Source organism: Cydia splendana, chromosome 22 (genome assembly GCF_910591565.1).
Source record: "Cydia splendana chromosome 22, ilCydSple1.2, whole genome shotgun sequence".
Classification (NCBI taxonomy): domain Eukaryota; kingdom Metazoa; phylum Arthropoda; class Insecta; order Lepidoptera; family Tortricidae; genus Cydia; species Cydia splendana.
Genome location: NC_085981.1, coordinates 925561 through 940248, shown reverse-complemented (window position 1 = coordinate 940248; position 14688 = coordinate 925561). Strand labels below are relative to the sequence as shown.

Sequence of the window (14688 nt, the reverse complement as noted above, 5' to 3'; positions counted from 1 at the left end):
TCTAGAATATCTAGATTGATGACAACGTACGCATAAAGGATGACTCACGCTAGACCGGGCCGGAGCCAGGCCGGAGCTTCCGGCGTTTCGTGTTCTATGGAAAGCACCACGTGATCACCGATCAGCCATCATAGAAGATGACATGTCAATTGCCTGGGCCCGGGCACGGCCCGGTCTAGCGTGATTCGTCCTTAACGCTGTAACTCCTGCAACCTAATTACAAGTGAAAACCTAAAAATAATTTTATGATGTTATTATTTCCATGCAACCGGGCGCGCATGAATTATGTCTCGTATTCAAAAATATACTGCACCGCCATTTCACCCGCGCCACCTAAATTTTATATTCCACCACGTGAGGCTTGGTCAGTAGTCACGTATGTTCGCTGGCAGAGCAGACTCCTGCGATAAAAATTAGCCCCAGCCAAAATCCGGACACATAAAATCGTTAATAAATTACACGAACTAGTTTAGCGGAATTGTAATCCGAGCGCGATTTCCCGCCAAATTCAGAACTTTCCCGGGCTTTTTTCCCGCCGTCTTGTGATCGTCAGATTTTTTTCAAATACCGGAAGTAAGTGCATTGGAATTTCATAAACATCAAGGTGCTTTTTTCAGTGCTGTGTCAGTGATTTTTATTTTTAAATCTTCCTGAACGGTAAGATAATGTTTTGTTTGTGAGAATTAGCTTGTTTGCCAGAGCTATTTAACGATGCTAATTATTACACAGAAATACATTAAATTGGGCTTGGCAGATCTGCTGGATTTCGCGCGAGATGTGGCCGGCCGCGTATATTAAACGCTAGACCATCGAGAATGTCAACTTGTGACGCAATCGGTTACCGAAATCTTGCTATTTGCGGGCTTCATCCGTTATTTTGAAATTGCACGTGATTTTTTTCCGTGTAGGTTGACTTTTATTCATGATACATTTTATTGGCTGAATAACGAAGACCTGAGTCATCAAAGTCACGATGTCATATTCTCCATTACCTTTACCTAAACGTAGATTGCAATGTTGATGGATATACAGGGTGTTTGGTACATCGTTTGCCAAATTATAACGGCAGATAGGTTGAGTCATTTGCTATCTGCTCATGCCTAGAAAAAAAAATTGGCCATGCTTTTTTTTACTACTGCGCAAGTAAAATTTTTTAAAATTTGGCTGTTTCATACATTTTGGCTGGTCCATTTTCTATGGGAGGGTAAATTTTTTTTACGCTATTTCGGGTTGGTCCCATAATACTTACTTAAAAATTGCTCAGTATAATCCCAAGACCTCCATGGCAACGGGAATGTAGATATTTTTTTGGCCACTCTGTATAATGCTGGGACGATCTTGTATGTTTATTTAGGTATGTTGCCATCTGGTTTACTAAATTAATTTGTTAGAAATAGGGCAAGGATAAATTTTCGCAACCATTATGCGGTGTTTCCTCGAAATTTCTTGACAATCATTAATAAATGTTTAGCTGAAATAGTGCAGCACATTGGAATGTGAGCTTGATTCATAACTGGAAAATAAAGTTGTCTCTAGTCGTAAATGTATGTTTAATGGCTACAATAAACACCTACCTAAAGAAGTTCTTGTTAGCATTAAGGATGAGTCACGCTAGACCCGGGCCGTGCCCGGGCCGAGGCATCCGACATGTCATTTTCTATGACGCCTGATCGCTGATCACGTGGTGCTTTCCATAGAAAACGAAGCGCCGGAAGCTCCGGCCCTGTCACGGCCCGGCCCCGGCGCGGTCTAGCGTCCTAAAATACTACCTACTTGAGCATTCGTGCATAAGTCAATCTCTGAGGCCGTCAGTTGGTATAAATGAAGTGTATATCTTTGTAAGTACATAATATGTAGTAGAGAGGCATATCTAAGTCTCTGTATTCTACTTTCAACCATTCAATCTATTAAAAGATGCATTTAAATCTCATTTCATTATCCTGCTAGTGTCAGCGATAAATCTGCGCCATGATTAATCAAAATCTGACAGGTCGACGGGACGGCGTGCTGTTGATGGTCGCTTTCGTGGAATTCATATTTGGAACTACGCTGATGTGTGGCGACGGATGTATTCCTGGATTATCCTGGATATAATGCAAGTCGAACGCCCTGGAGAACCAGACTATAGGAGAAAGCGTCTGTCTCTTTCCCTTCCCTTTATCCCTAACTAGGCGTGAATGAAATAATTAGCAGATATCAAATATTAAATAATTGCACGCTGGCCGAACGCCAGCGCCAGACACAAAGCTCATGTTTCGTGTTTGTCGTTTATCCGGACGTTTAGTGGCCTGTCCAGATATGAGGTGTCCCTGTCCATAGAATCCTGCACTAGTAGCTTAGCACCAAACAAAAAAAAACATATGGTTGTCTGTAAAGTCGGTTTACTTTACGAAAGATAATTTTGCGTGATAACGTTATAAGAAAACATTACCAGTAATTACATTAACGTAACGTAACCATGGAGATCTGTCCACAACGTTACCAAGGAGATCTGTCCACAACGTGACACTTTTTTGTGCATGCTACCGGTGTTCATCGATTTATAAGACGTTATCACTAGCGATAGTGGTACACCCCGAAATTCGGGAATCAGCTGCAAATGTTGTTAAGGGTATGAAAATCGGCACGATTAATCTTTAGGCCATTTGAATCAATTTGACTCGTAGCACCAAAAAAAAAAACAAACGGAAAGGAGTTATGACGTCATCTTTTTTTGTATGGAAAATAAAAAAAATTTGGTCAGAAACCCATCGTGTGTGGTATTAAATGAAAGGGCATTTTGAGCCGGTTCTAAATATATATCACATTATTATATTTCCGTCACTTGCATCATCATCATCACACAAATAAATGCCCTTACCAGGGCTTGTATATATGTGTATATGGGCATTTATTTGTGTAATGATGATGATGAACACACAAATAAATGCCCTTACCAGGATTTGAACCGGGGACCTCCTGCTTCATAGGCAGGGTCACTATCGACTAGGCTAGGAGGCCGTTTCATCGATAGATTGATAGATCACAATTTGTAATAATAAAAAATAAAATAAAAAATACTAAAACTAAATATTTTCGAAATTAATTTCTTGGGCTTAGATATGGGGATATTGGGTATTACTTGAGGTATATTTTACAAAAAATAATTCAACGGTTTCGTATCTGGAGGAGCTCAAACTTGGTATGTTTTGTAAATTATTTTAATTTTAATTGAATGCAAGTGACGGAAATATAATAATGTGATATATTTTTAGAACCGGCTCAAAATGCCCTTTCATTTAATACCACACACGATAGGTTTCTGAACATTTTTTTTTTATTTTCCATACAAAAAAAAGATGACGTCATAACTCCTTTCCGTTTGTTTTCTTTTTTTGGTGCGTGCTACAACTTGGTGGTCAAATTGATTCAAATGGCCTAAAGATTAATCGTACCGATTTTCATACCTTTAACCCCATTTGCAGCTGATTTTGGTCAACCGCTAGTACTACACGTCAAAAACAGGTGCCATAGGAGTGATTCTCAAGAAAGTGGCATCGACAGGTTAAAGTTAATGAAAAATTATTTTTTGTATTTTTTTTACTTTTAAGAATGAAAGATATGTTTTACTACTTCAAGTACCCCAAATTTTCAAAAGGGAACGGAAAATGAAGAAGTTATTTTCAAGATTTACAATAACCTATACATTGAACACAGGTTAAAGTTAAGCAGGTTACAGTGAAAAATACATTCTTTTTATTTTTTTCACTTGAACGGATAATAATACGAATGTCTTACTTTTAGCATAGATAAATAAACCTTCATACAATATTAAAATGATATTATTACATTAGGCCCCATACCAAATTTGTAATATAATCGAGACAAGTTAAAGTTAACATTCTGTTACAAACCCCAGATTCCTGCCTTTAACCACTTGTCTCTACGAAACTACGGGGTCTCACTTGGGTCATGATGGTACCCTACGGTGGTTAGCTTGATACTTACCTAATATTTTGCCATAGTTATGATCTAAATAAAATTTTCTGTGTATGAGTCAGATGCAATACCGCGGATGTACAGGTTACAGTGAAAATATCCTTGGACAAACTTCCTGCGTGAATATTATTGGAAAAAAAATATATATAAGGCCTGTGCAATGTACATTTTAAAAGGTATTGTTTATGTTATTATATAGCATGATATTTTATTTACATGAATTGGTGCTTATAAAATCTAAAGAACTAAAACTGGAAGAGCGATGCTTTTGGAAAAGACAGGTTACAGTGAAAAGTGCTACTCTTTATTTTTTATAAATACAGGATGATTCAGGAGACGTGAGCAGGACTAACACTGCGCATTTCGTAAATTATAAGCAACTGTTTCGTATCAGTATTAGTGAGGTTAACGTTAATTTTCTAGTCATGTTGAAAAAAAAAATGTTATTAATTTATTTACGACATGCATGGTCACCTTAAAATTAGAATACTAAACTACCGATATTCTGTGTCAAATTGTATGTCATCACTGTCATCACGGTCTGGTTACTTTTGAAAACTCGTATGTCACTCAAGTTGACAGTTGATTTTCTTCGTAATCAAAATGCTGTCATTACGGTTAAAGAGGTTTTATGTTTATTAATTAGGTCTTGTAGGGTGACCATGATTGTAGAGAATTAAATTTGCCCTGACCAAAAAGTTAAAAAATAGGAAAAAGTGTGGTTGTTTCACCTAAATACGACGGTGATCGATCAATTCTCAGTTACTGAGTGTGCAGGATTAGACCTGCTCACGTCTCATGAATCACCCTGTATAAGTAAGTATTTAAATAAAAATAATGACTTGGCCTCGATAAACATTGTTTTAGTTTATCTAGATACACTTTTGTTTCATATGAAAAAGAGCAAATAAACATACATTCAGTTCAAAAACTCGATGACAGGTTAAGATGCCACTTTTTTGAGAATTACTCATAGACAGTAAGTACCTACTCGTATTCTATGACTCTAATAGAGATTCCGGTACTGAAGTCGAAAGTGAAGGGCGTCTCGGCGTAGTCCCAATTTTCCTCTCTGGATATCAACATTATAGAAAATGTTATGACACATTTATGGAGACGACATAAAGATAATGCAATAATAGACGTCATTATCTTATTGTACAAAAGGATTTCGACTGTAGCGCTAATCTAATGCGGATTGGAGACTTGCTCATTTAATAAATCAAGTGTTCTCATTCCAGCGTTTCGAGTACCATTGACCGGGGTGACTTTCAAATGCAGGGGCGACTTTAAAATTCTAGTTTTTAAGCCATAATATATATTTATAAATGCGAGATTTTTTACAGTAGGTGAATATGAATATATAGTAATCTAACTAGTTACAGGAATATTTCCAGTAAATAATGAATAATGGTAATTCTATAGTCGTTTTAAATCTATCAAAGTAACCCCAAATTTTCCAAAGTCACCCCGGTCTACGGTACTCGTTTATTTAGAACTTGATTTTGTTTACATTACATCTCGTGCTAATATATTGGAATGTTGAAGCCGAGTTATGTGCGGTTTTGTAATTTACCTGCTACTGCGAATTGAGAATGTTATCTCTCATTAACACATTGGACAGTCTGCTGAGAGACGCAGGTAAATGGAAAGGCTCATGACATGGCATCACGTCGGCAGCCGATGATTTTGTTATACTACGTTGGTGGCAAATCAGCATACGTCCCGCCTGATGGTAAGCAGTCTCCGTAGCCTATGGATGCCTGTAACTACACGCGCGTTGCCGACCCTAACACTCCGCACCCTCGTTGAGCTCTAGCAACCTTACTCACCGGCAAGAACATAACCTAAGTATTATTATTTCTCTAAAAAATCCGCATAATCCGCATATCGATCTAAAAACGATGAATTTTCATAAGATTACAATGAAGATCGATATCTTGTGCCGTGTTTAGTGCACCACAAGTAAGTGTCTCTAGTGTTACAACAAAATGTTAAGGGCGACTTTCCTTTCTTAAGAATTACCCCATATGCTCGTGACGTATGTTATGTTATGGCACTACATTTGAAAATGAGACCAACATGACCCACATATATTATAAATATCACAAATTACAATTTGTGATATTATATTATACACGCAAAATGCGAAGTGTTCCATAGACAGTCAGTTACTGAGTGAGTGAAGGATTTTATTTCTGAACGTTACGCGGCTGTTTGTTTTCTAAAATCTAAACAATGGCGCACTCGAGTTGGAGTCAAGGCCGAGAGATTAGGAAAACCGTCCAATTTGCTAAATTTATGAATTTATCAGTTTCGCGATAAATTTTTAACCAACCTCTTAGACTGTCTACAAAAATGATCCAAGTTCAGTAAAAAAATTAAAGAGTCTATTCGTTTTTTTAAGCGTTTTAACAGCTATGATGAGTCATACGCGTAGGTAACTACTTAGTAAGCAAAATTTTAAACTAGGGTCCTATTTCGTCGCCACACTGACAATAAAGTAGGTACTGAACTTAGTCCGTTCGATTAAGCACATCTACGTAGAGTCAGACCAAGAAAAGTCTGTAGCGGATTTGATAGCCCACGCAGTGCAAGTGTTATTTTAAACGTCAAACTTCTATGAAATTATGACGTATAAATAACACTTGCACTGCGTGGGCTATCCAATCCGCTGCAGACTTTTCTTGGTCCGACTCTAACTCTGGTACACAATGCAATTATTAATACCATCAAGCTGGTCGAAGATGAAGAACTTGTAGGAACTTCGAGTTTGCGCTTGTTAGTAAGAGGTACAATTTTGATCCGTTCGTCGGTCAGCAACAGAAGTTGCTAATCGGGCGAGGTGTTCAAAATTACCTTGACAGGCTCTTATTCTCTTAACAATAATGTCGCGTCGCAATAAAATCATTTTGAACACCTTGATGGCCGCTTATTAGTAACTTCTGATGCTGACTAACCTGACTTTACGTAGCCGGCAATAAAAGACGCAACGAAATGGGAAATGTTGACTAAAGGCCGTCGCAACCAATGGCATGCGATTTTAGGTAAGTGGTGGTTAAGTAGGAATGACGAATTCAATCGATCGACCAAATGCCACAGTGGCGTCATGGAGAAATAACTCTCTCTCCTCCTAGGTAGGTGGTGGCGGGGTCAGCTTTCCTGCTTAACCTTCTTCACTTCACCCTGTCCACGACTCCGTCCTCGGATAACTTGCACTCGCTCCACGTCCTTTAGCACTACATCCTTCCATCTTATTCTAGGTCTGCCCCTAGATCTTCGACCTGGGATGGAAAGTTGTAGTGCCAAATTTCCTACGTAGTCAGAAGGCCTTCTCTTTACCTTACCATACCATCGCAGCCTGCTCTCCTGCATTTTATCGGCAATGTCGCGCACGCCCAGTTTTCCTTGTACCTACGTACTCGTTACGGAGAAATAACACTTACCTAAATTAAATTGAGTTTATCTCAGCCTATGCCATGTTATATTCTGGTGGTGCATGGATCATAGTTAGTTGTTATTTAGCGCTGCGCACAGGCAATCATTTACTGCGGCACGAGCGCCGGGCGGGTGCGCATGAGTTATAGCCACCGCCGCGACACTATTCTCCGTGTTCTTGTTCTAACAGCAACTTTGTACAAAGCACAGAATAGCACGAACGTGTGGGAAAAAGCATGAACCGCGTATGAACATTTTGTTAATATTTTCCACACAAAATAACAGGTGCAGACGACATTAAGTAACTTCAAAAAATGTGACCTAATTTAGGTAATTCAAAGATGACGTTCCTAGAAATTGATCTATGTACCACCATCACCATCTAAGAAATGTAGGGTAGGTACAATGCAATCTCTTCCAGCTAACTTCCGAGCAACTGAGTGGAAAATATTGAGGAGATCCTTGGAGTATACCTAATACCTAAGTTCTAAGATCTAAGTCTGATGATACTAAATTCTCCCTCCTCCTTGAGTCGTATTCCTCATAGCTGAGGGTCGTGACCTCAATAAATTACTTTTCGAACGATTGCTTTCCACGTGTTTCGGTCTTCGGCAGTGTGAATGGCCTCGTGAACTTTCTTGCCGGAGTTGTCACTGATTTGATCAGTCCATCGCATAGGACTTCTTTCTCTTCGATGTCCCTCTTTTTTTCCTGTCACCAGCATTTTCTCCAGAGTGTCGTGTCTTCTGGCTATGTGACCGAAGAAGTCAAAGATTCTGCTACTAAATTCCAGCCGCACAATAATTACGAAATAGGTTAGTAAAGTTCTCCGCCAGACGTCGTTATTACGAGTGTGTTAGTCACGCGAATTCACTGTCGCTTTTAGTACAGCGGAAATGATCTCGGCGCTCCGAGGATGCAAGCTAAATATTAAAGTGTTTGAAGATTTACCTTGTTGAAATATATTAGATACCTAGCCAATGGGTCAAATACATTTTAGAAAAAGGTCACTTCTATGGACAATACCATAAAATATACTGTGTTAACAATATTGGCTGAAAGATAAAGATCCTCAGCTTCGTCGTGCTATAAACTGAAATAGATTTAATAGATGTCATGTTGTCACGCACTAAAGAATAAGTGGCTGGTGGCTGAGGCCGGAATCCAACCGGCGTCTGAAGCTTACGCGCCACCTAGGTCGTGGCTACTAGGCCACTCAGCCCGCGGCTAGAGGACTTGGTCACTTTTTCTTTGGTTATGAATGACATCTATATTTGAGTTTATAATTTATTCCTACTATTTTATGTCGCACCAACACCTTATTTCGGATTACAATCCATACATTGCAATAATTACATTACATACCTCTACATAACTAATACAATGAATTAAATTAAACTTAAACTATACTGGGTCAAGCAGATCTTGTCAGTAGAAAAAGGCGGCAAATTTGAAAAATGTAGGCGCGAAAGGATATCGTCCCATAGAAAATTTGAATTTCGCGCCTTTTTCTACTGACAAGATTTCTTAAACAACTAAATTTGCCTAACAGCACCTCTATGGTCCATGTGCATAGCGTTCCATTTGAGCACTATTGGACACATTGTCAATAACAGTGTTCAGAAGGCTGCTGGGGCTGTCCTTAATACGGCGCATCAGGGGGGGCCACTGTCCCTCCTCCTGATGCGCCTGAACCTGACTTTAGAAAAATCATTTTATTTTTTTGTTTTCCCCATGGATCAGTAGAACTGTTCAAAAACTTTTAAAAATAACTAATTACAAATTTAAAAAATATCATTTTCACTTCTCATGCTCAAAAAGTGCACATTTATGTCGTGCGTAGACGACATAAAATCGCATTTTATGCTCTAGAACATGGCGCTCTCCCGATCGGCGTGCCCCGCGCCTCCGACCGGCCCAAGAACAATTTTCTTTAGTCTTGAATAAATACGTTAAAATAACCTAAAATATTTGATTTTTTGTATATTTTCCTCGCAATCGAAGTGAAAAGCAGAGTGTACAACAAGGGCATAAATGTCCATTTTTACCCTCGTCTACTATTTTGGTCTTCGCTTCGCTCAGACCGAAAAATTGCCTCGGGTAAAAATGGGTCACTTTATGCCCTTGTTGTACAATCTACTATTTCCCTCGCGACTCAACTGCGAAAGCAATTAAACATTCAAATTTGAAATTCCCTATTCCCTTTTGTTTTTACTTCCAACTGTGTCAAATGAGATGGCGATTAAACTAATCCTGACATAATCTGGGTGTAAACCCGAATTTTCTTATAACGATGCCCGACCGAAGTATTAATAGCCGCCAACGTTCCTGGTGTTGGTACCGTTGATATGATATTTTAAACCTATACTACAAGTACCGTCGCGTAGACGTACGGGTCCTATGCGCGTATCCGGGTCCTGACAAAAGTTAAAATAGTGTCTGTGGTTGTGATTTTGCGCGCGGTAAGTTTTTAATTTTTTTTTTAATTTAAGGTTTTGTTGTGAGGTTTTTGTTGCCTGTAATTTGATGCTGTTAAGTTGGTAACTAGTGATTGTTGCCTATATAGTGCTAGCAATGAGTATCATGTGACTAAGCATGTGACAATAATAACGAAAATCTGTGTGCCTATTTATGCCTTCAAAGTCTTGCAACAAAGTTCGTGGTCATTTATTTCGTTTGACCTATTCTGTCGCAATGTTATGACAGTTGTAAAGTAGTGTTTTATACGAACACTAAATACGAAATATATTGCAAGTGCTAGTATAGAAAATCTATCACAGTTTAATATTATCAGGAATAAATGTTAATAAAATAATAACTGCTTTAGTACACTTTTCCATCCGGAAGACGTTTTCTAATTTCCTAATAAATTTGGGTTTATTTCGCCTGAATATATATATTTTTTAATAATTAACAGGCACTTGCTGCTATACTTACCTATACAAGGTGTAACAATAATAGTGGGGACCCGTTTAAGGGTATATTCGGTATCGTGTTCTGACTAGGAAATAGTACATTATTGTCGAGGCTCGGAAGTAGCTACTTGCAGGCTGAGGATTCGTTTTAAACGGACGACCTTGGGAGTCCGTTTAATTGAATCCGAAGCCAGCAAGTAGCCTTCCAGCCGAGTCATATATAGTGCTTTTCTCAAAAATGGTGCAACAAATATAAATATAATAGGAATATTTTACAGAAGCAACGTTCTTACATATATATTTTCACAGAAAAAAGTAGAAACAATTGAAAAAGTTTGCTTTGCCGCCTTTTTATTTTTTAAATTTTAAAATAGAAGTCTATTTTTCTGCCGAAAATACGCCAAGCTATTTGAGGCAGCTAAATAGTCGCGATACCAACATTATAATAATTATTACTAATCATCTGTTTGGCTGTTTAATGGGCCTGTGCCTTCATTTGATATGGCCATTTAAACTTTTAAAAAGTTTGGAACTCGACAAATAATGGAATTTGTATGCAACATTGCAGTCCCAAAATCGAGACTGCAATGTTTTCAACTTTTTAATTTTTGACTGACCATAAACTCCGCACTTCGCGACCAAATTTTTATACGGCAACGTCGACTTTGCCGTCCATTTTTGAGAAAAAGTAGTTTTTTTGACCTGCTTACATGAATACCTTAATTTTAACTTAGTGACCTTTATAATTTACTTCTTTTAGTTTTTAGTTACCAATAGATTAGAAATTACTAAAATCTGTATTAAAACATTCAGAAACTTTTTAACCTCCGGGACAAATTTGAACATAATTTTGAGTTTAATTTAACTTAGTTTCGAAATTGCATTACTTACGATATTATATGTAGATACTTTCGCTTTAGAACCTTTTTTTGGATTTTTTGTATTTTATTCAAAATTTGATTATGTAACATATTGATGCTGCCTGAAATAGCTTTACGATGTCGAATAAGCAGTCCCTCAGGACTCTACAATAATTTATATTAGGTTCAATTGTATTCATAACTGATCTAAAATACCTAAATAGAGATACCAAATACAAATTTAGTTGTTTTTGCGAGTGACAATTAGGATGCATCACTAGTGTAACTAAATATTATTTATTTTATATAATATTCCGTCCATATTTTCTGCTTTGATTTTGATATAACTGTAACAGTTTAGGACTTTTGACCAAATAAAAATATTTGAATATCAGCTTCCTCTAAATACCAATTTCTACAACTTCTGTCAGCCCACTTAACATTTAACAAGGGCTATTGACCAATAAATATATTTTAAAACTTTTAGTCAGAAGTCACCTATAGTTATTAGTCAACAGGTCGCTGCCCCAATATTACAGGGTTCTATGTTACATTTTCAAGATAGTTGAAATTCGACTTAATGTCACTATGACAATGTTCAAATTTCAGTTCGATAAAAGTGAAACATAGAACCCTGTAATATTGGGGCAGCGAAGTATCATCGACATCATTTAGCACTCATTTAAAAACAACACGGCTGTCACTGAGCATCAAACGAACCGAAAAAAGAAAACTTCTTTTCAACTACCAGTTTATCTTTGCATGCGGCTAAACTTGGAACTAAACTAATTACGTACAAATTTTCCTTCATTGCGCAGACAGTGGCGCCGTGCTTGGAAATAGTAAGTTTGTCGCTGAAAAAAGAAAAAATAGAAATTCAGCTCGTTTCTTCGGGCGTGTCAGCGCCTGTCAAATTAAAATTTGACATTAGAATTTAACATTTGACTTTCGCTGTTTACTGTGAATTGCTTTTTTTCTCAGTTTGTAGGTACCAACTGAGTCATATTTGAGTGCAGTGAACGTTATTTAAAATGACGTTATTGACGTTTATATTCTTTTCATAAAAATTAGTTATTTACGATACAAGTGCGGAAAAGAGGAAATTCGAAACGAGTGGCGATAAATTAAAACACGACCGAAGGGAGTGTTTTAAATCGACATGAGTTGCGAATTACCTATTCGCACGCGTATTCGTACAACGTTTTACAGTACATATGGCCCTTTAAGCTTTTGACATATGCACGAAAAGTGCTATTTTACGCACTAGTGCGGGAAAATAGGACCATATGTTCTGTAAAAATAGTTTTGGTTGCTCAGTATGACCTAAACATTAATGGGTCTCTTTTTTTGCCTTTCGTTCTGATACATACTGTATACATATATATATCTTGCATATTTTATATGAAAAAGAGCGTATGTATGTACAGTGACTGTTAAAAATATAATCATTTTTGCGTTACATAATTATTACCACGTTGCAAAATATCTTTTCACCACACCAGCTCGGAAAGGCTCACTTTGCACTTCAAAAACTGATAGCAAAGTTGCATTTTATTCACATGTGAGGCAAAGTAATGAAATGCAAATTTAGAGTTTTTTTCTTATGTTTGCTGGTAGGATTGACTTTTAAATGATGATTTTGGTAGATAAATATTTAATAACATTCATTTGGATTTGATTTGGTTTGATTTTGTTTGATATTTTACATTTAATATTTGCTTCGGGTTGGTGTGGTGAAAAATTTTGTGTTTCACTCGAGGGCAAATTTTGTTTAACCCTCGTGCTTTGAAACCCTCGCAACGCTCAAGATTCCACTTCTCGAACCACTCGCTACGCTCGTGGTTCAAGTATGGAATCTTTCGCTTACTCGGGTATCAATATTAGCACGAGCGGTTAAACAACAACTTTGCCCCCTTGTAAAACAAATAACTATTGTCGGGTCGTGCCCGTTTGATCTTTGTCTGACAATTTATGTCGACAATGATATATTATAGATATATGTAGGTATCTGCTGTAAAATTTAAATTACATGTCTCTCTAAAAACTTGTCAAAAGATGACAATGACGAATATGACAAAGATTAATTTGTGAGAGGAGAAAAGTGCATTTAAAAATAAATCGTTAGTCATTCAATGTCATGGTCTCATGGACTTTTTACACTTATCATAAATATTCAATAAGGACAGAAATTGTGTTACTACCTACTTACAGTTTTTTATCACGTGAATAAACTTTAATTGGAACTACATCAAAATCAAAATACAAAGTAACTCGCAAACACTTAATTATTATATTCTAAAAGTAATTGCCAAAAAGAGTTAGAATAATAAATACATACGAGTATAATCATTGAGTATAATAGGCAACAATCACTATAAATACTTTTGATAGATTAATCAGTTAATTTATTAAATTAAAATTAGAATAGAATAGAATGCACGATTTCTAAACTTCATAGGTAATTAATTATAATATAATCCAATCAAAAAGCCAAACAATCACTTTTCCATGCAGTGAAATTGTTCTAACAATAGGTACGTGAAAAGGAAATCTTGACACCTAGGAATTGTCTGGCGGAGGGACAGATCTAAACCCTGTGGTATCATAGAACTTCTACATTTACCAATACCTATGTATGTATGTATGTATGTGTATATGTGTTTAAACACTTTATTTGTACATAAGAAAGATTACAAACACAATCAAAACAAAATATATACAATGTACAAAGGCGAACTTATCCCTATAGGAGATATACATAAGGGAGGAATTTCTCTGTGTCTCTGTTCTACCTCGCCTGTGACGTCACAGATCGAGCCTACGTAGCGACCTTAGGTCCAAGGACGGCCTTCGAAAGGGCACGGCCGCGGCCTTCGGCGAGGTCCTCCCGAAGGCTGTGGCCGTGACGTGAAGGCCGGATTTCGGGACGTGAAGGTCGAGGTTATCAGAATACAAGTTATGCGATACAAAGAAAATCGGTGTTCTACGCATGTTTTAGGAAAAAGTATGTCACAAACACGTCTAGAAAAACTCGAAGTTTGAAATAAAAATAAGTAAATAAGTAAAAATGTTACCTTTCATTATGTGCTAAAAACGTAGTAGATTTTGGCCTATAAAACTAGTAGTCGGGTGATCGCGGGATCTACTGGTCAGGACGTTAGCCGCGTAAGCTTAAGACAACGGTTCGATTCCAGCCTCCGACACCGGTGGACTTGGTCACTATTTCTTTAGTGTATGACATCTATTTCATGTTATAATTTATACAAAGTTTCATTTTTGAAACCTGAACGCCTAGTAAAATATTATTTATAATAAATATATGATAGTAAAATAAAATTGAGCCCATGAGCCGTGGCAAAATGCCGGAATAACGCGAGGAAGAAGAAGAAGAGAGTAAAATTAAATTTGACATACCTACTATGTTTCCCGTCCCAAGCGTTGAGGCGTGAAATAATAACCGATTACGCCGACCATTCGTCTTCCTCGCTCAGACATTA

The 14688-nt window shown here is 37.2% G+C and overlaps 1 protein-coding gene and 1 long non-coding RNA gene across 4 annotated transcripts in view; one reads left to right on the top strand and one right to left on the bottom strand.

The window, feature by feature from the left end:
* Window positions 1-263: 263 nt before the first annotated feature.
* LOC134801559 (filamin-A) overlaps window positions 264-14688 on the top strand; it is a 112108-nt gene continuing 97683 nt past the window's right edge. Inside the window, exon 1 of one of the 3 annotated variants that reach the window (XM_063774157.1) lies at window positions 264-657. The gene's annotated coding sequence lies outside the window, so the exon portion shown is untranslated. Of the gene's footprint in view, window positions 658-9718; window positions 9879-14688 lie in introns of those variants that run through there. The other 2 variants (XM_063774156.1, XM_063774158.1) reach the window with 2 other exon arrangements.
* On the bottom strand, window positions 12880-13123 carry LOC134801571 (uncharacterized). The gene is made up of 2 exons (XR_010145694.1): window positions 13059-13123; window positions 12880-13021 (listed from the first exon to the last, which is right to left on the bottom strand). It is a non-coding gene; the product is annotated as an uncharacterized LOC134801571 (long non-coding RNA).